Source organism: Sebastes umbrosus, chromosome 3 (assembly GCF_015220745.1).
Source record: "Sebastes umbrosus isolate fSebUmb1 chromosome 3, fSebUmb1.pri, whole genome shotgun sequence".
In the NCBI taxonomy this organism is placed as follows: Eukaryota; Metazoa; Chordata; class Actinopteri; order Perciformes; family Sebastidae; genus Sebastes; species Sebastes umbrosus.
Genome location: NC_051271.1, coordinates 32,383,542 through 32,407,367, shown reverse-complemented (window position 1 = coordinate 32,407,367; position 23,826 = coordinate 32,383,542).

The window sequence follows — 23,826 nt, the reverse complement described above, 5'->3', positions numbered from 1 at the left end:
TGTGTTAAATGTATGCGTAGAAGTGTGGTTTTCAGCTTTAAAGCAATATTCGTAAAAGTTAAAAATAGTAACTGTTAAAGAACTGTTTCTCCAAGACTATAATTAGATCTGAGTGAGGAAAAATGACAAATTGGGTCTTCTGTGTGCGTATGTGCTGATGGTATGTCAATGATCATTTCACGAGTGCAAAGGTAAAAGATCTTCCCAGCTTTTTTTTAACACAGAAATGTACTGTAATAACACTCGGTTCTAAGAGGATGTTGTGTGCAGAGAAGAACAATACTGGGATATTAATCAAGAAATAAAATGAGACAAGAAACAACAGCCAATGAGAAGTGTTTAAGAAGTAGTAATGAATGAGGTGATGTTAGTGAATGTGTTGTTGAAATAAATTGGCTTTGCATACCTGTTGAATGAGGACGTTTGGGCCTTTCCAAATGTGCTTAAACACCAGCCACAGCCAGAACATAAGAAAATGTTCAACACCTCTCCCACACAGTCCAATTAAACCATCACATTTTGCTACAATAGCATCATTAGGGTTTCATAATGATAGACCAAAGTCTACTTTGATGTGAGATGCAGCATTAAAGACCCAGGAAAGGCAGACTTGGGCTTTTTACTAGATCACAGACATAATCTTGAAGTAATAGAATATTGGTGGGATGCAGTGGTGCAGCTTCCTGGGCAGTATACATGAGTCTATAGTCATGGTTTGAATTTTTAAAATGACATGCACCAAAATTGTTTTACCTACACCATTCTTTTTTTTCTGCACCGTTTGTTGTATTTCTCCTTCTTTGCGGACGCAGTCGGAGTACCAACCTTTCAATTTAGTTTGGAGTGAGATGGTAAAATGACTTCAAATTTAACGTGGTCATAGTCGGGGTCATTCTGAAGAAGACTGACTCCTTTGAAAATTTCAGTAAACCTATTAAGGAATTTCAACAGTTCAAATATGAGGAAATTATTAATGTTATAATGTAAAAATGAACTAACTTCCTTTTAATTTTCCCCAAAACTGTACAGTAAAATAACTTCAAATTTTACATGGTCATAGTCCAACTCATTCTCACATCCAATTCGTCAAATACCGCCGCTTGGTCAGTGCCTTTCGGCATCGGAGACCGATGCACGGGGTAACCCTCTTGCATTACTTTTTGACGGAGCAGGGACGCCGTGTCAATATACGCTTCATTTAGGTTCAGGCAACACAACCACTTAGGTAGGGTTAGGAAACAGTCGTGGTTGATGTTAACTTCACTGAGTAGTGACTGACGATACTGACGAGTCACATGACTAAAGACTGATGTGACAAAATCGTTACTTTTAGTTTCACATGGGACACGAGCACCGGTCTCCTGGTTAAAAGTCTTGTGTTTGTTTGACCCATCCATCACCCCTACCGCCCTCCCTCAATGGACTCTCACGCTTTTAATTATCCATTCCATTCTATTCATGGTAACAAAAAAAAATAATCCAATGAATGGAAATGATCTAACTGGTCCAGTCTCCAAAACCCAATATTACTTAGTTTTTCCCCTGGTGATCATACTATTAATTAGTTAAATGCTAGGTGTATAGCCCGTATCTCTCGTAATATTGGAATTGTTTAGAGTGTTAAAGCTAAATTTACACTGCAGCGAGGAATAATAATGTAAAAAGGAAAATAAAACAAAATTATAAAATTTTCATTTCTCACAAAATCAGCATCAGAGCAACATAATTTACACACGTCTTAATCAGATGCCTTAGAATAGCAACGTGAGGGTTGGAGCATAAATCAACTGGTAAATCAAAGTGCTTCTCCTTCACTCTCAGCCTCCTCTTCACCACAAGTGCTCCTAGTTCTATTTAAAAATGAGTCTGAGTGAATGAATGAAATGATTTCTCTCACTCTCTTTCTCTCCCTTTTACTTTCTCCAACATGTCCTATGTTATTTGATATATTATCAATTACCTGATACAATAGAAACGCAACAGTAGTCAGTCTCCCTTGAGCCAGGGATTTAAATATATTTATGTAAGGTAAACAATATTTATTATATCTTAACATATACCGTAATATATTAAATCAATAGTGTTTTGACAGGCAGTGTCTAGGGCTGTGATTTTAAAATTTTAACAAAATAATTTATCCTTGTTAAAGCTGCACTAATCAATATTTTGATGTTGATATTGGACTATTTGAATGTGAAAGATGTTGCTTGTGACAAATCCAAAGATAATTCTCACCAGCTCTGCAGCAGTCAGCTGTTTTCAACAGAAAAACACTCTGGTAAACCCACTTTGCACCACCAGCTTAGCACCAGTTGACTGACAGATAAAGTTAGTAACTAGCTTATATATACTGTATACACACATATTTCTCTTAGGAGATGGTGGAGACCAAAACAGAGCTTTATAAGGTGATAATACGACAATAGAGTGCTACAGGAATGATTCCTAAAACCCGAAAATGAGTTAGCATTTTAGGAAGTCAATGGGTTTTTTGAATGGGTCTTTCGTTTAATGCCTGAAACAAGGTCTGTGGTTCTACGACATAAAATACATCCATAAATACCCCACTTGTGAATTTTTTAAGCCTTTATGTGTCTTAAAAAAGGCGGCTGCTAACAAGTCATCACAGTGACTCGTCTGCCTTACAGCCTCGTTGTGTATACTCACGCTCATGCGACTGTGGTGTAGTTTACAGCCTAATGTTAGCTTTTTACTGCATTTATGCTTCAAAAATCATAGAAGTGGTGTTCGTTTGTGAAGATTATATTGCTGAACCAAACATGTAAGTAAACATTTGTTTGCCACAAAGCTTATTTTCTGCCATAGTCCAAAACCCAAGGAAAAATTCCATTGGCTTTTTGTCGAGGGAACTCAGGTCGATGCTAACTTCCTGGTTGGCCTACAAAAATACGCATCTCATGCCCCCAATTGGCAAAAAATCCATTAATGCAGCTTTAAGCTAATGAGGTGTTCACATTTTAATGTCATTAGTTGTGCCTGTATGTGTCATGCAGTGTGGTTTTCCTTTCACAGATACTGGTCTGCAGTACACAGACAGTCTTGGATATGATCTGTTACAAATACTGGTATAACACAAGTACCCAGCCCTCCCCAAAAGAACAGTAAATATCACTGCCCAGTGCTGTGAATCAAAGCAGGCTGAATCTTGACCCCAAGTGGGACTGGAATGATTTACAGCCCTTTTGAAGGTGGCTCTACTCTTTTCACAGCCAAGTGCACAAAGATTCGCTTTGCAATACACACTGAAATCATAAATGTAACCAAGCTTTGTGTGGCTCAAAATGTAGAAAATTAGATTTTCCAAACATATGAATAGAGGCGAAGCCTTGGCAGTAAGACATCCAACAGTGTACTAACCTTCAACTCTGTTTTCTACAAGTTTTAACATATTCGGCCGGTTTGCTGGAAACTGAAATAGTTGTTTGTGTTTTAAACAGGGATTTCAATCGATTAAAATAGTTAATCACGATTAATTGCACATTTTTTATCTGTTCAAAATGTACCTTAAAGAGGGATTTGTCAAGTTTTTAATACTCTTATCAACATGGGAGTGGACAAATATGCTGCTTTATGAAAATGTATGTATATATTTATTATTGGAAATCAATTAACAACACAAAACAATGACAATTATTGTCCAGAAACCCTCACAGGCACTGCATTTAGCATAAAAAATATGCTCAAATCATAACATGGCAAACAGCAGCCCAACAGGCAACAACAGCTGTCAGTGTGTCAGTGTGCTGACTTGACTATGACTTGCCCCAAACTGCATGTGATTATCATAAAGTGGGCATGTCTGTAAAGGGGAGACTCGTGGGTACCCATAGGACCCATTTACATTCACATATCTTGAGGTCAGAAGTCAAGGGACCCTCTTGAAAATGGCCATGCCAGTTTTTCCTCACCAAAAATTAGCATATGTTTGGAGTGTTATTTAGCCTCCTTTGCGACAAGTTAGTATGACATGGTTGATACCAACAGATTCCAACCTATTTTCATATGATGCCTTTATCTTCACTCTAGCTTTAAAACTGAGCCCGCTACTAACTAAAAATTGCAAGTTGCTTAAATGTGTGAAATTAGTGAATGAATATGCGTTAACATGTTATTATCTTGTTCACTTTAACACTCTAATTTTAGAGTATTATGTCACATGTAGTGTTTCTAGGATACAATTATCCTCAAATTTACAGACTTCTCTTTATACATCCATGTCCACGGACTGATTGTCGTTGTCAATCCAAAATGGCAGTAGCAGAGTTTCGTCTCTTTGCTTCTCTAATCTTTGATGAGGGGTCTGGTCTCTCTCCTCATAACGTTACACACACACACACACCCCGCTCTCTCTCTTGCCGCTCTTACCACATCCATGTCATGCGCACACATAACAAAAGCAGCTCAAGTGGAGCTATTTGCATTGGTTTATGATGGTTGTATACATTTTTTGACCGATGTGACTCATAATCTGAGTTGGATTCATAGTTTTATATCGATGTAGCCGTATCCAAGACTCTTGTAATCGATTTTCCGACATGTATCGGGTTAATCGTTACACCCCTACTGTCATCATATACTGTTTATATTTTTGAGATACATTTCTGGAGCTCATATTTGCAGGCGTGATTAACTCTTTTTAGTCTCTCAAAGCTTACAGCTGCTCTTTATTTTGTACGTGAGTCTTATAAACCCAGAGGGAGAGGGGCTGTTTAATGCTAAGTGCCAATTACTAGCACTCCAAGGTTAGCAGGCCAAGCTACCCCACACTCCGTCTGCACTCTCTGTACAGCAGGACACAAGCCCCCAGCCCTCTGACCACACACACTCTCTCAGTATGTCACTCTGTCTTCCCTTTCTCACACTGCCGTCCTGTCTTTCTCCCTCGACCCTGCTCATGCTTTCAGCTGGTAGCTATCATATCGTTCTCTTCTTCCGGTTGATCTCTCTGTCTCTCTCTTTCTCTCTGCCTAAATGATGAGGATGGAGAGTGTTCATTTAAACGCACTGGAGCATTGCCGTAATAGAATAGATCCGGGAACTGTGCCGAGTTCCTGCACATGTGCGCATATGTGTCTGTGTCTTTGTGTCTGCCTTGGCTCTTTGTTGGTCTTTATGCATGCCGCCGTGCATTCAAGGGGATCTGACATATTGCAGGAATAGCAACTTTCTCTTCCCTCTGCGTGTGTGTGATACAGTGATACAGGCCGTATGCTCCCCCTCAGCGTTCAAATCAAATAGGCCCTCATCTCCCGGTGAAGCTCATTCAAAAACGACAGGGGTGATTGACAGGTGCCGTGGGCGACGCATGCACACACAGACGCACAAAACCACAACTCGGATTTATCTGTCACAGCGAGACAAAACAGCATGGCTGCGAGTTAGATCTCGACTTGGCTCGCATTATGCATTCAAGCGTGTGTACACTCATGAGCGCTAAAGAGAGGAAGGGGACCAGCTCTACTTAGAAGGCATGACATCCGTGATTTGCAGCAGTGGGATCCAGGTCTCCTCCTGACGAGCATAGCCTTTGTTTCCTGTTTCTCGCTAGACAGGATATGACCTTGTTCAAGGGAAATTAGGCACCTCGCCCTCCTGGTAATAAAACAATATTGTCACGATGTAGGCATGAATACACACAGGCACACACACACACACACGTCTACACATGGCATTACCAGAAAAAGAAAAAAATACAACTGAGCCAGTGTGAAAGTGTGTGGGTGTCAAGTAAAACTGAGATTGATAAATGCTCCGTGTTCTGCTGAAAGAACAGTGAGATAATACCTCAGGACCTGCATAACCATCTGTGTGTGTGTGCGTGTGTGGCTGTGTGTGTGGCTGTGTGTGTGTTGGAGGTTGGAGGTCTTTTACCTTTAACAGTGGACATTGATAACAATTTAGTTCCCCAGGATAAATGTGTGTACACCATGTAAACACGCAAGTACAAGGGAGAGGCGTACCAAAAAGGGGGCTTAAGCTTGGTTTATGGTCGCCGCACCTCGCGCCAGAAAACAACGTCAGCACGGCTTTCGCGTGGTTACGCGAAGGCTCCGTAAGTTGTCGCGGTGGTTTGTCGTGCACCTATGAATTTTTGTAACTACATGTGCCGACTGCACGCGATGCGCTTTTCGTTTCAACATGGTTCGCCTGTACAGACATCTCTACAACTGTTCATTAAGAGACCACCATGACAGTCCAATGTCATTAAATACTTGGAAAGAAATAGGCAACCCACTGGGGAAAGAAGAGGCTTTTTGCTGCAGGCTGTGAAAGAATATGTGTTTCTGAATATTTTCACTTTAACGTTGGCTTCAAACACTTGATTTTAATGTGTTTTTTTTATGATATTATGCTATGTGTTTATTTTGCATTTGTTTTATGTTGTGGCGTCTGGAACTTTAATATATGTTTAAATGCTTCTGTCTTGGCCAGGTCTCTCTTGCAAAAGAGATTTTTAATCTCAATGAGTACTATCTGGTTAAATAAAGGTTAAATAAAAAATAAAAATAAATAAAATAATATAAGAGATTGTTTTGTAAAAGCTAAAAAAAAAAAGGTCTCATGGAAAGAGTGGCGACCTTAAGGGAAGCACCGAGAGACAAGAAGTCATTTTCTACTTGGATGTAAGCGTCAGTAATAATTACAGTACACAAATGCAATGTTTGGCGGTACGTACATCGGTGTTTAGTGTTTACAACTGTTACCTACTTTCCTTTCCGGTACCACTCGTCGACTTCTTGCTTATCCATAGAATATTTAGTTTGTACGCCTCCTGGCGTTTCGGAGCATATTGCAATGAACAACTCGCTGAGCATAAACGCCTCTGTGCATGCTTGTAGTGCGCGCGCCATCTACAGAGGCCCGTGCCATGGTGTCTCACGCGAGTCTAAACAAAGCTTAAGAAAGCAGGGCTTATTGTGAAAAGCCTGGCTTTGGGTAATTCAAAACGACGATTTAGTTTTAACCATAGACTGTATATAAAGATGGACTGCATGACAGCTCCCCAAAAGTGAATCCAAAACACCTCGATAGCCCCCTGGTGGCTGGCTGCAGTATAGGTCATAAATCCCGCCTCCTCCATGTTAGCGGATGGGACATGGTCCAAACTAAAAAGTCAAAGTACACGTCAAATTTAATTTTCCTAAGGATGGTTTTCTGTCATTTTAGGTAGTTCTCATCACGCTGAAGTATGTTGAAGTGTTTCTTATTCTGATAAGTTTGGTTTTAATTAGTTATTTGATGCTATAAAAAGAGGGTGTGATGCCATGATTGACAGCTGTGATTGACAGCTGTTCTGAGTGAAGTAGTCACACAGCTGGAGGCTCGGGAATTGTACGAGAGAGGAGATGTACCTTTAACTTTCCCTAACTGCAACAAGTCTGTGAAATAGAATATGTGTCAATTTCATCATAGATATAGTTACAGAGACTTTTAGTTGTTGTGTCTTTCTAGCCAAACAGCTACCACTGTGCTAACGTAGCAGCTAGGTGTGTCATGCCAGCAAATTGCAGCCATGCCTGGCTCGTGATTGGCTCGGGCTGGCATGTGAGCAGGACTTAAATACTGTAGCTTTAGCCCCCCAATCACTACTGCACAGACTCTAGCTCCAAATGAGGTCAACATCTCAAGATGGCAGCTTCTGTAACCAGAATAATTTGGCTTCACTACTGTACAGTGTTTGTCGTTTTGGCCGATGCCATCTTGATTTTTTGCAACCAGAAGTGACACGAGTGTGGAGCTAAGAACAACCGAACGCTGAATAAGACATTTTTAGCTGACCAAAATTTCAGAATTAGCTTTCATGAACTGAAAACACACTGTGAAAGGGTTAAAGTTTTAAGGCGAAAACGCGGACAACACCCAGACCGGTTAACGCCATGGTAGCAACCTGTCAATCACAAGGTAGCCACGCCCGAAAGCATACCCTGCTTTATGGTCTATTTGACTCTAAATGGAACCATAATTTACTAAACAAGTTGTAAACACAAAATTAACATTATCACCTTTTAAGTTGATATGGCAAAAGTTACTAATTTACACATCCAGCAGACAAAAATCCAAATGTAAATCTATTCACCCTAATTTTTGCTCTGTTTTTGGTCTCTACCAACTCCTCAGGGCTCTGCTACATGCTGCATTGCGTTCGCCAGCTTGTCGCTAACTGGTCAGGTACTAGTGTGCAGTGGGATTTTAGAGCTTTGTCACTGCTTTCACTGCTTTAGCTGGAATTTGCATTGATGAGGGCAGTGAGAGTGAACCAAAACAGTAAAGTTGCGGGCAGTCATACTAAAACATTGAGCTGAAAGTTGCCAAACGCTCCATAGAGCTGATGGGGAACGGCAGAGTTGGGTCGTAATTCTCAATGTTCATCACTATAACCGAAGTTTGTGGGAAGGCTGAAACAGTCAACATAACTGCACATGTACAACTTCAAAACGTACCCAAGATATCAAAATAGATCACATTGATTCACAATGAAGGAGATGAGAGAGGCTGAAAACTAGCCTAATCACTTGCTAAGATCAAGTTAATGTGGCATTTCATGGTCTTTCTTGCAGTGGTAACAGTCACAGACTTGAGGTAATCTAAAGTTGTGAATCGGGAGCTCTTCTGAGAGCCCCATTTTTGGAACAGAAAATCCAGGATTTTCCTGAATTTTAGTTAAATACATCAGGTTAACTCGCTAATCCTTCTTTCTGGAGTATTGCCCTCACCCCAATCCCCTGATTTGTCTTGCTTATCTCCTTCCATTTCCTCTATCTATCTGCTAATAATGACACATTTGTGCAGTTATGCCCAAGCAAACAAGCACAAATGCAAACACTGGTGGTGGTTTGTTGTTATCCAGCTTCTAATGCTGTGCTATATCTCTAATGACATAGCTGTGCTCTACCATACAGTTAACTCAGCATGTGGTCAAGTAAAGGGTGGCATTTGGTGCACCATGGGATTTATTACACCAGCTGTGCCCAGTTTGTCAATGCAAAAAACATGTAAATCAGTAATAAATCAACAACCATGTACAGTTTTGAAGCCGATATTCAGTATTCATTGTCAGAAAATTTGCATTTAAGTCAGTCACAATGGCTAGTTCCAAGGCGAACTGATCATCATCATTTTACAGCCCCCTCTTCTCTAAATCTTTGTGCTATTTTCATTTCCAAAGCACTGCACTGAATCCTCAGATCTTTGCAGGATAAGAGATATCTTCTAGTCTGACTCCCATTTAGTGATTTTCAAATACAGAAAACATGCAAAGAGCATTGAGATACACATAGAATTTGACTCAGTATGCCACTGGTCTGCCTTTGAACTCTCCCACACTGTGTGGCAGAATAGCTGAGACTCGGCCTACCTGGGGGAGGCATTGATCTCACAACTAGAGGTTGAGAGAGAGAAAGAACAAATCGCTGTGTGTGTGTGTCTGTGTGCATGTGTGTGAAAAAGGTAGAAAGAGAGACTGAAAAAGGTGAGGAAGAAAGGTAATTCTCTTTGCTGTAGGAACAGAGAAAAGGGGAATATAAAAAAAGACACGAATGGACAGAGGCTGAATAAACCAGTGGACTACAGACAAGTGAGGAAGGAAAAGATGCAGACACAAAGGCAGTAAAGAAAACATTAAAACAGTATAGTAAACACATTCAGACCTCCATCCCACCATACATTTCAGATCAATGATAGAACAAGATATTTTGAGCCCTGTCAGCTCTGCAAATATTTGCATATTTAGTCGGGTTGGGTAAAAAATGGATTCACCTATGTATCGGGATCATTTTTTTTTACAATTTCGAAATGGCTTTTTAATGCCAGAATCAATATATTTGCTTCATTTGAGTCTCTGCGGAGGTAGAAGGAAGTTACCACTTTTATTGTTGTTGTCTGAGTAACGGGATGTCATATCCATTCCATATCCGTCAAAAACCAAAAGATAAACCGCAACGAGCCAAATCAAGAAGGTAGAAAACGGAGGTATACACGTGTGACTACGTCCGTTTTTCAAAATAAGGCGTTAACAAAGGGAACTGTATACAATACTGTATATGGAAATAAGATTGATTGGATTGTATTCACCAGAAGTATAAAACATTACATGTCCCTTATGAATTAAAAAGAAAATACCACTATTGTGAGGGAAATGTCTTTGATTTTTGGTTTGCTGGAAAAAATGTAATAAATAATACCTGACAAAGACTGATATATTTGACTTCAGGACATCTCTGACTACATACATGCTGAAAATCAAATATTTTTACTGTATCAATTTACATATTTTCCAAAGTAAAAGTAAGTAGAGGTTTACAATTCAACTTTTTCCCATGGTCTAGTGTTTAAAAAGTTAACAAAAATCTTAATATCAAATCGCAATACTTGTAGAATCACAATACATATCGAATCGGCACCCAAGTATAGTGATAGTATTGAATCGGGAGATAGATTTATCATCCCAGCCCTACAAGAGGGTACTAGTTCTTCCTGTGATCACGTCATGTAATATGTAACTATTGAAACTGAAAATTACTGAAAATTACTGGAAGGTGGTTACACATACTGTAGCACAATGTTTCGAATCTGCATGGCTACATACATGACATGGCCCAATAGTGGCGTTGATATCTTACAGGACAGTAACTCATTAGCTGACAAGAAGTCTGTATGTGTCTGTGCGGTTAATAGGGACACACCCAGCAAGGCCATGTTGTTGAGTGTCACTGTCAAATGGGCCACCAGCTAAATATGAATTTGGGGAATGCCCCCACTAGTGAGCACGAGCCTTGCCCCCTAATTTAGTGAAATCTGCAGTTTCAATAAACTGATTTAGAGTGAATAAACTACAGCGTAGTTTTGCCCAAAGTTGGCGCTATAGGCTACGCATGGCTGTAATCCGCCAGTAAACAGAGTAGACGAAGAAGTACGTGAACAAAACAAGTTGCCTTGGCTATCTAACCATCTACGAGAGAAAAATCGAGAGAGGTCTTCAGGAATTTGTTTCAATTATTCTTTCATGTCAGTTAGTATTGGTCATGTTTCATGCTGTCCGGAGAAGAAGACAAGCATTTGCAACTGCAGTACTTGCCATGCAGCCTGGCATCCTAAAAATTGACCAACAAATCTCCAACACCACAAAAACTATAGGCCGACGGACGCTCACTGACGGCCCGAAACGGTCCTTCGGTTTGTTGTGTCAGGGCTTTAACCTGAGCAAGTGTTTTTGTTCAATTCACTTTCACTTTTTGTTCAACTTTAAGCATGTGTTTACTGCGACTAAAAAGTGACGCCAAGGGGTCTGACAAAGCGTCAGTATGTGACAAGTTGGGATGAGAACATGTCGTGCCTTCATGCACTCAGAGTTAATCTCAACGGAAAGAAGACTTTGTAAGCAGCTGGTCCACAGGCGACCAAGGTCAGGAGGCAAAACCTCAAAACTGATGCACTCAACCTCAAACTTCCCTACACACGAAAAGTCCTTCTTCACCACCAAGGGGGGTGAGTGGGAGACTTTTTGCAAAGTTATACAATGATGCCGGAGACAGGAAAGCCAAGAAAACGTTCTTTTCCGTATTGCCAACCTGCTCGGAGCCCTCTTTATTCTCCAACAGAGTGTGAAGGGAAAGGTCTGGGACAGGTGGAGAGAGGCCAGGTATAAAGGCCTCGGTGTTCTACAAACAACAACAGTGTGTGAAACCCCTTCTCCGTTGGCGGAATTAGGGGAACTGTGTCCGACAATGTCTGTAACTTTCTGAAAAAATCCGACAATCATGCAGACTGACAGAGCGCAGCTTTTCCTCACAACGAGAAAATGTCTGATACAACAAATGTTCAGTAGTGGAAATCGCCTTATTTCGACATATAGAGAGAACTTTGTGTTAGTTTCAGGAGGGCTTTGGATAGAATTATTTGAAATACAAGGACGCATCACTCTGTGATCTCTCCTATCATTCATCCACTCCACTGAAGTCTTTGTCACGCACATACAGTACATACTTGTAAAAAGCTGGCAGAGAAATTGGTGTTCTCCAGGAGAACTGTACAGTACCTGGGGAAATCAGGTTTCTCTAATCCCTTACAGAAAACCAGGTTTCTCATTTACATGAAATTTGAGAAATCGGCTTACTGTAGAAAGCCGACTGTAACCTGGTTAAGTGCATGTAAACACACTGATGGACACTTCATGCAGCAACTGGCCAGGTGTGCGGAGGAGGGAAAGTCGACATGGTTTGAACTTCTCTCTCAAGTGCTTCTTTTTCATATTTCACACAACTACTTCCATCACTGTTTGTGTGTACTAAGCCAAATACCATCAATTCCTTCGAGAAGAGATTTTCGCAAGGCTTTTGCCGTTGTCCCCATTTGTACAGTATGTATCATTGCAAAGAAGACACCCATAAGACACAAGAATGAATGTAGAGAGAGGGTGCAATGCATCCTTAAGGAGGCTATGATGGCCTTTCACTAGGGATGCACCGATTTATCGGCCGAACATCGGTATCGGACAATATTCGCTTTGCTGACTGCCATTGGCTTATCGGCAAATAAGTTGACATTCGCTGATGGCAGTGGCCGATGTTTATCCGTTGTGTTGCATCAGTTTTGCGCCGGCTAAATGTTGTGTTGTTTATTTGCGGTCGGTCTCAGACAACAATAACCAGCTGCTGATTTGAAGAAGAAGCCTCTGGCTGGAAACGACTCTGGCATGACGGTGTGTGCCGTGTGGTTTGTTTACAAATAAAAGCGAAAGAAAAAGTTGGCCGTGTGGGAGATGGATGATAATGAACCTCATGTGTGCATAATGTGTCTCTAGAAGCCTGTCAGTCTAAAGAGGGGTGATGCAGCACCCTGTAGGTTACAGTGGGAACATCCTCTCCATGTCGTGCAGGTCGTACAGCACTCTGTCCCCCATGCCAGAGCAGTATAGTAGTGGTAGCATGTCATAGTCAATCAGCTTTAAGCAGCTGTAATCAACATTTTATCTAAAAGACTTAAATATTGGACATTTGCCAGGTGGATAGAAACATGACTCTAAATGAATGCTGCTCCATAACTGTGGCTGTAAAGCTTCATGCGGCTGTGATTATCCTAGAGGTCACAACAGGTCATTTTATACAGAGATGTAAAATTTCAAAAAATGGTACAATTGGTCTCAATGGATCCATACAGTTTCAGCTTTACAGTGATACCCAATTTATGCAATTCCAAGACTGTTTAGGGACCCCAGTAAGAAGAAATATTCAAAATACACCATTTTACAATAGGTGAAAATAACACATTTATACTGCATGCAAAAACTGCATGGTGTTTGCCCCAAACTTCATTGTTGGTACCCATAGAACCCATTTTCTTTCACATATCTTGAGGTCAAAGGTCAAGGTACCCCTTTACCTTAGGAGCTTTATGTAGCCTCCTTCCCGACAAGGTAGCATGACGTGGTTGGTACTAATGGGTTTCTTGGTTTTATAGTTTTATATATCTGTACCTTTACTCTACCTTTAACACTGAACATGCTACAGCCTCTGAAATATAGTAAAGTCGGTCGGGATCGCGAGGGTTAAGGTGTACACCATATCCAGTAATTAGTATTTAATCATTATAAGCCGCTCTACCAGATGTAATACTGGAAGAAAGCGACAGACTCTTAAAGGTCATTTGCTCACAAAAGTACATATACCACAGGTTAAAAATACAAATATATATATATTTGAAAGTTTTTTTTGTTCTTCCCACAGATTCTCCTAGATCACCTCATGAAGCCCTGAAGAAACCTGAGACTGCTCTACTAACCCTGGTAAGTAAACCCTTTACCCACTACTGAATAGTCTGTAGAGACAGTACAAGATAGACTTTTGACTTTGACAATCCCATTACTTGATCATTGTCAGAGTATGACAAAGCAAAGCAAATATACACAGAAGGGCCGGAGGAGAGGGTTGGTGAGCTGGAGATGGGATGGTGGTGGGGGGGGGCAGACGGAGAAAGAGAGTCATACAGGGGGAATGGAGGGAAGCAGAGGCTTCCCTTGTCACCATCTGTAGTCTTGTGGAGAGGATAAATCCTGCTATCTGTGTCATGCATACTGTACCGCTGCTGCCACTGCATCAGAGATCATCAGCTAACACACACAGAGAGATCATCAGCACACAGACACACTCACACAGACGGACACGACACACTTAATGTCTTCCACCCCTCTTAGCCCCATCTGTCTACGTTTGTTCCACTGCTCGTCCCTCTCATGCGCACATAAACACTGTTGTCGCCGTGACAGACACAGACAAACAGAAATACACACCAGCGACTGAGCATATCGATGCACGCACACACACACACAGACAGACACGTACTTTGCCAGCCTTTAGGGCATTCAGGGAGAATGTCTTTTTCATTTTGGTGTCAGATTTTTTGTTTTCCATTTTCCCCATCTTTCGTCGTTTTCTTTTCCATTGTTTGATATATTCTCACCCTGTCATCATCGGCATCGTAATTAACACTTTTAACTTGCTCTCTATGTTATTTCCATCCATTTGCTCCTTCAGCGTCCACCATTCTGCCACATTCAACTAATAGAAACCTTGCTCCATGCCCACAGGGTGAACTTGGTTCCTGCTTAACCTATCTCCTGCTTACTGAAGTGGAAAGCATGGCATAATCCCTCTCTTTTTTTCACTTTACATCTCTCCCTCCTATTCTCTTCTCTCCGTTGTCTGATTTATTGCTCTTTTTTCCATTCAGAGCTTGTCGTATACCTCTGCAATTTCTGTCCAATCCGGCGTTCATTTATGCATTTTCTCTTTCACTTTCTTTGCATCGTGATCACCCTTTTGATTTTTCGAACCCTTTCCCCCCTCTCTTTCTCTTCATGTTTTTCTTTCATCCTCACCATTAACTTCTCCCTCTCCGGCATCCCTTTCCCCTTCCTGTCCTGTCCTTAAATCCTACCCTCCTTTTTCATCTTTTCCTCTCATCCTTTTCTTCTTGTTTACATTCCCTCAATCCCATCAAATCTATCCTCTCGTCTCCCTTTGCAACAGCAGATCAGGCCGATTTACATTCAGCACCACGGACAGCTCCTCACACGGCGAAAACAAAGAGTTGCAGTGCCACCTGTTGGCCAGCTTCTGCACTACAAACACATGATGATGGGGGAGGCAAATGATTGTTTGAGTCATAACACTGGACAGATCACTTCCACATGCTAATACATTTGTGAATAAGGCTGGAATATAAGAGCAGGCGAGGCGGTCATACGCCTCGCACCAGCAAAAGTCAACTTGGAGAGAACAAGCTTTAACTCTGAAAACTACATAGAGGAGATTCCGCCGGGAGATCTATGAGAGAGGTTAAGCTGGCAGGCCTCGGTGTAATGGCAACCATATATTACCCCGTAGTTTCATTCCACTACATGTCGGGGCTCATAGATGCAGTGCAACTGCGAGGCGGTTGAGCCAGAATGGGGATCTCAAGTCTCATTCCGTTCATGGCAGCCAAAGGGAGGAAACAATAGCATCTGCTCTCCTCGGAGACAAGGAATTTAATCACAAGCACAGCCAAGGTAAGATTTGAATGTAAAGTAGCAGAGTGAATGTGTGTCTGTGCGTGTGTGTTCGAGAGAGTCTATAAAAAGGAATAAAGATGTTTATGTTGGCATTTAAACTAATAACAAATGTCAACAAGGGAAGGTGGATGATACTTAATGTAAGTGTGGGAGAAGTGGATGTGCTCACAGTTATTGAAACCTGAAAGTTCAGCCAACACACACACACAAAAACACACAGAGGGCCACTGATCCACTGTAGGGATTACCAGTGATCCATGACCGGGTTCACACTGGGCTGTACTGGTTTGTCTCAGGGTCCCATCCTACTGGGATGTCAGTCTGTGCTCTATGTGCTACCGTGAAGTTGTTTGTGTTTGTGTGTGTTATCTGTGGCGGTTTTGAGAGTAGGAAAAAGTGGAAGAATACAGGGGGAGAGGAAAGAGAGGGGGATATCAAAGCAGAGCGGTGGCAAAGAGGAAGCCGGGAACGACACAGACAAGAGAATGTGCTCCCTTTCTCTTTGTCTCCATCCCTCCCTCGCTCGCCCACACACAGTAGTAAGTACAATGATCACAGAAAGGTGATCTCAAAGCTTAGCCAGTCAGAAGACAGTGAGCCGACAGAGAGCCACGAGAAAAAAACACACAGAGAGAGCTTTGGGTAGCCATTCTCTAGTTTTGTATGTTTACAGAAATGACCGTTTTTTAATGAGAGCGTGGTAATGTATACATGAATACAACACGTCACCAATCACATAGACTTTCCAGTACTGCCATCCGTTTTCTAAACTTATTTGTTCACATTTTTGATTGTATTTCCCTTGTCCTCCAAGCAGCTATTGGTTTCTCATTGATTTCAGCAGCTGACTCTAGATATCTGAGCTTGACACCCCGACCCAGACAAAATAAATCAATCCATGCTTTTAACTGCATTCCTATTTAAGGAAAAATATAACTTTGACAACAAAGTGCAGGAAGTCTAAACCATTGTGGACTGACCATTTTGTTCAAGTTTTAAGCGTCTGTTGAATTTTGTGCATGTAAAAGGTCTGCAAAGTTACAAAAGCCCAAAGTAGGCAGTTCAGAAACACCGCTCCTGAACTGCCTGAAACGCCTCGCTTGAAGTCACGCCTTTTCTTCCGTAACGTGGTGATATCACCAAGTAACACATTTGCATAACGGCTAGTTTGGCACGCCCTCAAACAAAGCTAGTTAGAGCGGAGCTGAAACAGAGTCCAAAAAGTTAGGTTCGGCTGACCAATCACAAATGTAGGCCAGCAGACCAATCAGAGCAGATTGGGCTTTTCCAGAGGGCGAGGCAGGAGCTCAAACAGAGCGTTTCAGACAGAGGGTGAAAAGAAGTGCTGCAGCACAGCAGGTATGAGAAAAATAAAGCGTTGTTTGAACATTAAAGCTTGTAAACATGTTCTAGTAGAAGCCCAAAATACAAGTATGCACCTGAAAATATGCATCATAGGTCCTCTTTAAGAAAAATAAAAAGACATAACTCTCTGATTCCAGCTTCTCAAATGTAAATATTTTCTGGTTTCTTTACTCATCTAAAGTAAACTGAATATCTTTGAGTTGTGGACAAAAGAAGACATGACATTATATAGACCAAACAACGAATAGATTAATTGAGGAAATGATTAACAGATTATATAAATATATATGCATTAAAACATGGTCTAAAACATGCAAAATGGCTGATTTGAAGCTTTAAATTAAATGTATTGCTGATCACTGCAAAGCCTTCCTCAAGGGATTTGAACAAACACTTAAGTGAGAGCAGCTTCAGTAAATACATGCACACCCTCCCACACATACCCTAGTATGCATAGACAAACATGGATGAATTCAGAATCCAGGGACCCACACATTGTATCACCCAGAAATACTCCGTAAGCAGTTTAGCGAGCACGACAGATACACGGATCTGCTGAGCTACAAGAATCAAAAGAGAGGAAAGAAAAGAAAAGTTCCCTTGTTGAGACACCCTATGGGGAGATAAATTACATATTATTTAAAGGGTAATATGGCAAGAATATAACAAGGCAAAAAATTGCACCAAATGTCTTTAAAGGTGCTAAATTCAAAATATATATATATATATATAAAATCTTATGTGTGCAACAATACAAAAAACATATAATAATAAATAATAAGAATAATAAATGATAGCAATACTCATAACTAGTAAACTTTATTAATTACCATTTAATTGTTTGTTAACAGTAAAATAACTATTAACTCATTTTAATCATCTATCAATTTACCATTTGTAAATGAAGGTTATTATTTAGTGTTACGGATGTGTTTGAGGTTAGGTTTGAAGCAGACATCTGCACACTGGTAGGTACAGGAACTCCTTTGGTAGAGGCACCCAGCAAGAAGAAAAAGTGTTTGAAAATCCATTCAGCCACCTTAAAATACGACTTACACACACAGCTGTGCACAGTGAAACCGACACACTCTGAGGGCAGAGGAACTCGGTGTCGGCCTGTCACAGAGCTCTGACCACAGTGGGGCTCACACGCACTCACATATACGCACACCTTGACCACCCATCGCTGCCCTCTGATTACCAGCAGCTTCCACAGCCACCCTCACTCCTTCCCTCCATCCCTCCTGCACACTCCAATGATTCTCCCTTCTTCCTCTCTGCTCCCCCACGTTCATCCACTGCCCCCTCTCTCTCTCTCTCTACATCCCCCTACCCCTCACGCAAGCACCTTTTGTTACCGCTGCTCATTTCTTTTCACACCACATTCTTTCCTAACTTTCCTATCGCAGGCATTAACATATAAAATGCATCAACTGCTTTCTAGGCTTAAGTGCTTAGAAAGCAGGAGTGCTCGGTGACTTAATCAGTCAGATGCATAGTCACTTACCTGCTCATTCACTCACTTGATTAGTCCGCCGCTCGCTCACTCACTCATTTACCTGATTGCTTTCTCAGTCGCATTCGTTTATTGGCTCGCGCGCTCACTCTCTCACTTACTCACCTGCTGGTTCAGTTTTTTTTTATTCAAGATTTGTTTGCATCAGCAAAGACTGTTAGCTAAACCCCTCCCCCCCGAACTGTGATTGTCCCAATCATAGCTTAGCATCGTAACTATAGGCCCGACTGCCTTGTATATTTTGGAGGGTGTTATTATGTTTAGCCTTTGCAAAACCCAAAACACAAGAGCAGGAGTGTAAGGGATGGATTAAACCGTGTGTTTGTGTGCTCTAACATGAGCTGCAAATGTTAGTATGTCTGGCTAACTAGCTTACTACCTACAGTATAAGGAATGGGAATGGGACGTCGAAAGCAAGTGGGCCATTTTTCGAGGATAAAGGTTTAGAGTGCCATCCGCCGGCCGTTTACTGCAAGTGTCAAAAACTCAACACAAAACACTGCACATTGAATAAGATTCAAAAGCTGAGTTGTAGTATATATAGTATACAGTCAGACACAAAGGTAGGCTAACGTTATGGGTTTCATTTAGCAAGATACTGGTAGATTAATTATAAAGTATTAGCCGACATTTTGTTAGTATTCCGTTAGCATAGCATTAGCTATCTTATCTTTGTCCGGATGATTGTGTAGTTGGCATTTGGTGTGAGTCGAGTCATGAGTTTATGGTCTCAATCACCATAAACTTTCCTCACCAAAATTTAACCATAACGTTGGAGCGTTATTTAGCCTCCTTCGCGACGAGCTAGTATGACATGTTTGGTAGCAATGGATTCCGTAGTTTTTCTAACAGTGTGTTCCAATCCACATACTTCCAGAAGTACACTTCAGTGTAGTGCACTGTGTGCACTCTGTACTTACTTGAGTAGTGCATGAATTTCAACGGGGTAGGGTCGTTTCAAATGGAATACTCTGCGGCGCACTTACCGGAAATGACGATCGCAACATTTCACCGCGGCTCGCTACCCGCCAAAATATGTGCCTGCTTTGTTGATCAAGAATAGACAGAAAATGAAAGCAAAGTGGAAATTACGTTTCCTACGTCGTCGCCTACGCCTACGATGTGTCCACCTGTTGGCTGAAAATGCACCGGTATGTTTGCGTATTGTATTGAATTATTCTGTTATCTACGTAGCCCATAGACATCCATAAGGTACGTTGTTCAGCACCACAAAAGCTCCCGCATCATCTGCCACCATTTTCACATGTTTGAATAGTGGTCGTGGTCCCGCCCCTTCCACTACGTAGCCAAGGTGGCGACAATTGAGTGTGAAAAGTGTCCAGCGTTCCACACTCAACGATTTGACCGTTTTGAGTACAACATCCGGGTACTTCGAGTGCACTGCATTTTGACATACTTCACAGTGTGAACGCACTTATGCACTCAAAATAGAACGAGTAAGTACAGAAGTACGCGGATTGGAACACACTGTAAGTTTCCAGTACCTCCACTCCATCTTTAAAACTGAGCCCGCTACAACCCAAAAAATCGCAAGTTGTGTTAATGCGTTCAAGAAATTAGTGGCAATAAAACAAATTTGTGTTAAAGCACTGTTATCACTATAACTTTGACAGCCCTAATAGTTATAATTAAAATCTGTCAGCAACAGTTGTAATTGAAATGAGAAGCCTGCTTGGGTCGACCACAGTCTGAATTTTAAAACCTTATTGTTACTTATCCCAATTTCCACGATGCAAATCCACCACCATTATTATTGCAAACTGCATAAGTGTTGGAAAGACTGGACAAACATAGCAACAGTATAAGGGTTGTGTGGTTTAGCAAACAGTCAATTGTTGCCATAAGTTTACTTATGTGACACACACACGCACAGACACCTATTTCATGCAGTTATAATGGTGCGGTTAGAGTCAAGGTTTTGTGAGTACATGTGTGTGTTTCCATGTGGGTTGCGAGACAAGCACCGCGGCGTGCGCGTGGCCTGGTGTGTTCATCGATACATAAACAGAGACACACACACAGTCACGCTGAGGTGTGAAAGGTTTTGCATCCCTGGTGTTCTCCTCAGGGTGCGTCTATGTGTGTTTATACTGTGGATACTGTGTACACAAGCCTTAATTGCCTCGGAGGGTTCTCACCCAAATTAAAATTCACTTTTAAAATCTCCCAGTCACTCAGTACATGCACACGTACGCCCAATATTGAAGTAAGACACCCAGGTACACTTCCTCTCTCAGTAATACGAAAATGACTGAAGAAATATGGGCACGTATACACACATCTTGACCTTTAGAGCATTTATCTTTCTCAGTGTGTAATTAATCACCCAGCAGTTCTACCACCACCATCTCCACTCTTCTGCTGCACTGCTCTGCTTGTCAGCTTGTCCATCAGTGTAGCATAAACTCTCCGGTGTTCAGGCAGCTGTTCAACAATTTGGGATCTTGCATTTGTCCTCACTGTGGAGAGAGAGAGAGAGAGAGAAGCAAAAACAAGAGAAGCTGAGAGAGGGAGATGGAGAGTGAAGGAGAGGCAAGTTGGACGCTGAGTGACTGACTGACATACCGAGTGAATGAATGATCAATAAATGAATCAGTTTGGGGCCAAGAGTAAGCATGTGATTGACAGAGAAACCGGCTGAGAAAATAAAGTAGTAAGCGCACCACATCACAGTGAATGTGGGAGAGCGCAGGCATACCGTACGCGAGTGAATAAAAATGTGTATCAGTAAGTCAAGGCAAAACATTTATGGAGCTCATATGTGTGAGCTCGTATAAATATAGAAACAGTTAAATAGAACGTATAGGTGAAGATATAAGACCGTTCAGCTGTCCGTCCATTCTAATTCAATACTCACTTGTTCTTTCATGGGTTGTTACTCGCAGAGGAGCTGGAGCCTATCCCAGGATGCATTGTGTGAGTGCATAAAAACTATAAATATGAATGGAATTTGAAGTTAAATTGTGGTTTGAAAAACCTGAATTAAATTTGCATGCTATGATTTAAAAAAAAGTGCCATTATGTGCCATCTATGGTGACATTATAATTCTCAATACCAGTTTATTTCTGCTCAGTGGGGAGAGGTTGAGCTTAATCAAGCATCAATTTGTGCGTTTATTATACACATATTTATTTTGTTTGTTTTGCTTAAACACACTTGATAGATAAATAGAGTAGAAATAGGTGCTTGTTTTTAGACTGTGAGGAAACCCACACAAGAGCGGGTAAGCTTCAATGACTCCAAGGAGTTATTTACTGCAACACCAAACTAAAAAAACAGTGTTTCACTGCTCTCTCCAGCGGAAAGTGTCAAGTCTGTTTCACCTCCCTCACACCTTTCCAACATTGGAATTACTGGGTTAAACAATTATATTAATTAATAACAAGCAACACGATCAGAATACACAACACGTTCTCATCCCAACTCACCACATACTGCCGCTTTGTCACGCCCCTCGTCGTCACTTTATTGTTGGCATCAAAGCCACTATAGTTACCCTTGGCACCACTTTAGGATTAGGCAACAAAAGCACTTAGTTAGATTTAGGAAAGAACTACAGGTACATGGTTGGGCTTAAAACTACTACGTTTGAAAAGTGAAAATGACAGTGAACGTTGGGAATACGGGACACGAACAAACAGCTGATTGTAACGTGTAATGCTCAGTTCACACTAATTCACAGATTTTCCGCTCGCTGACAGTTTTTGGAGATCCCCGACAAAAGCCCCCGATCAAAGGCAAATCGGCGTCGGCTCGCCACTTAGCATTCGGGCATCATGTATGAACTGCTCAAAGACACGAGCCGAAAGACTCGTCGATGCTCCCCGATGCCTCGCAGACACATTCCAGATATCTAGCATGCTAAATATGTGGACCTGTCGGGGACTCTGGTCACAAGCTACAGACAATGAGAGCACAAGACACGGGTTGAGGGGAAACCTGAGTTAGGAGGGGTCGCTTGTAACAGTAGGAACTTACTGCCTGTGTTGCATTTGCAACACAGAGCAAAGTTTTTGTTGCACCTCGAGGAATAAATAGTAAACACAAGTGGAAACAGGGTATTTTGTGAACCCATGTGCCAACGACAACAACTGCAATATGTCTCACGCATGGTATCACGTCATTTACCTTGTAATTCTCACGTGTGTTTTCATGACAAAAGACCTCATCTGGGATTCCTCCTGGTGAAAAATCCCGGAGTGTGTGACCCCCTGTCGCCAGTCAGTCATGTAGTCTGAAAACACAATGACTTCAAGACTTCCGCTTACAAGACAGCAAGTTGTGTAGTGTGAACAGTACAGCGAACTGATGACTTTAAAAGTCCTGAAGTGTGAACTTAGCTTTAGTGAAACTTAGCGCACGGGACACAAACAGCGGCCTCCTGGATGAAAGCCTTGTCCAAACCAAGTCTCTTGCCGTTCCTCCTTCCGACAGACAGGTCTTTCCTGTTAAACATTTTCATTGGTGTCTTCATTTTAATAACCTCTCTTCTTCACCCTTGGATATTTGTATTATTCCGGTTTTGTGCCAGTTGCATGGAAATGTCATCAACACGCCCACTCACTAGCCGTGAATTCTTCGGACAATGGCCTGCTCTATTCACACATGGGTCAATCGGACATTACAGTGTACCAGGGAGCTGACAGGGTAAAGTCCTTAGAGTTGATTGGGATTTGGTTTTAATATGACGGTTATCCTTGACCTTGACATTGTGAGAAATGCAGCTGAATAAATTTTGAATTTTGGTTAGTTGCAAACAGAGCTGCTCTCCACAAGTACTCAAACACATACTTGTATCTCTCCATCAGCCTAAGCATTAAAGCACTGCTCTCCAACAATATCTATGTAGGTGGAAAAGCAGAATGAAGCAGACCTTTTGAAATGAAGTGCCGAATTGAAGTCGAGGTTTAGAATGACCTTGATTTCTTTTTACTTTGTGGTTAAATATGGACAAGGAGGCTTTGTGATTTTTACCTGTGTGGTTTCAGTTCAGGGATCATCAATTCTGCTTAGCATCTATTGAGCTGTAAACTTTTTTTGCTATCCACAAATTAATGTCTCCAGTGCAGTTAATGAAGATGTTCATTGGATCCAACTTTTGAGGTGAAAAAGGCAAAATAAACGATTACACCTCATTGCTTTTGTGCAGTGAAGCAGTGGGATGGTATGGATGATATGGTATCTGCTTGTCCAGGCTTCTATGAAAAATAAGGGTGAGTTTTATCTGCTGAACAGGGCCAAGGACTTACTGTTTTTCTGTTTTCTGTCTTCCTATTTATAGTTTATTGCAAGTATGTTCTGTATATGCGTCATGCTCTAAATGCTAAGTGTTGAGCATTTGTGACAATACAACCC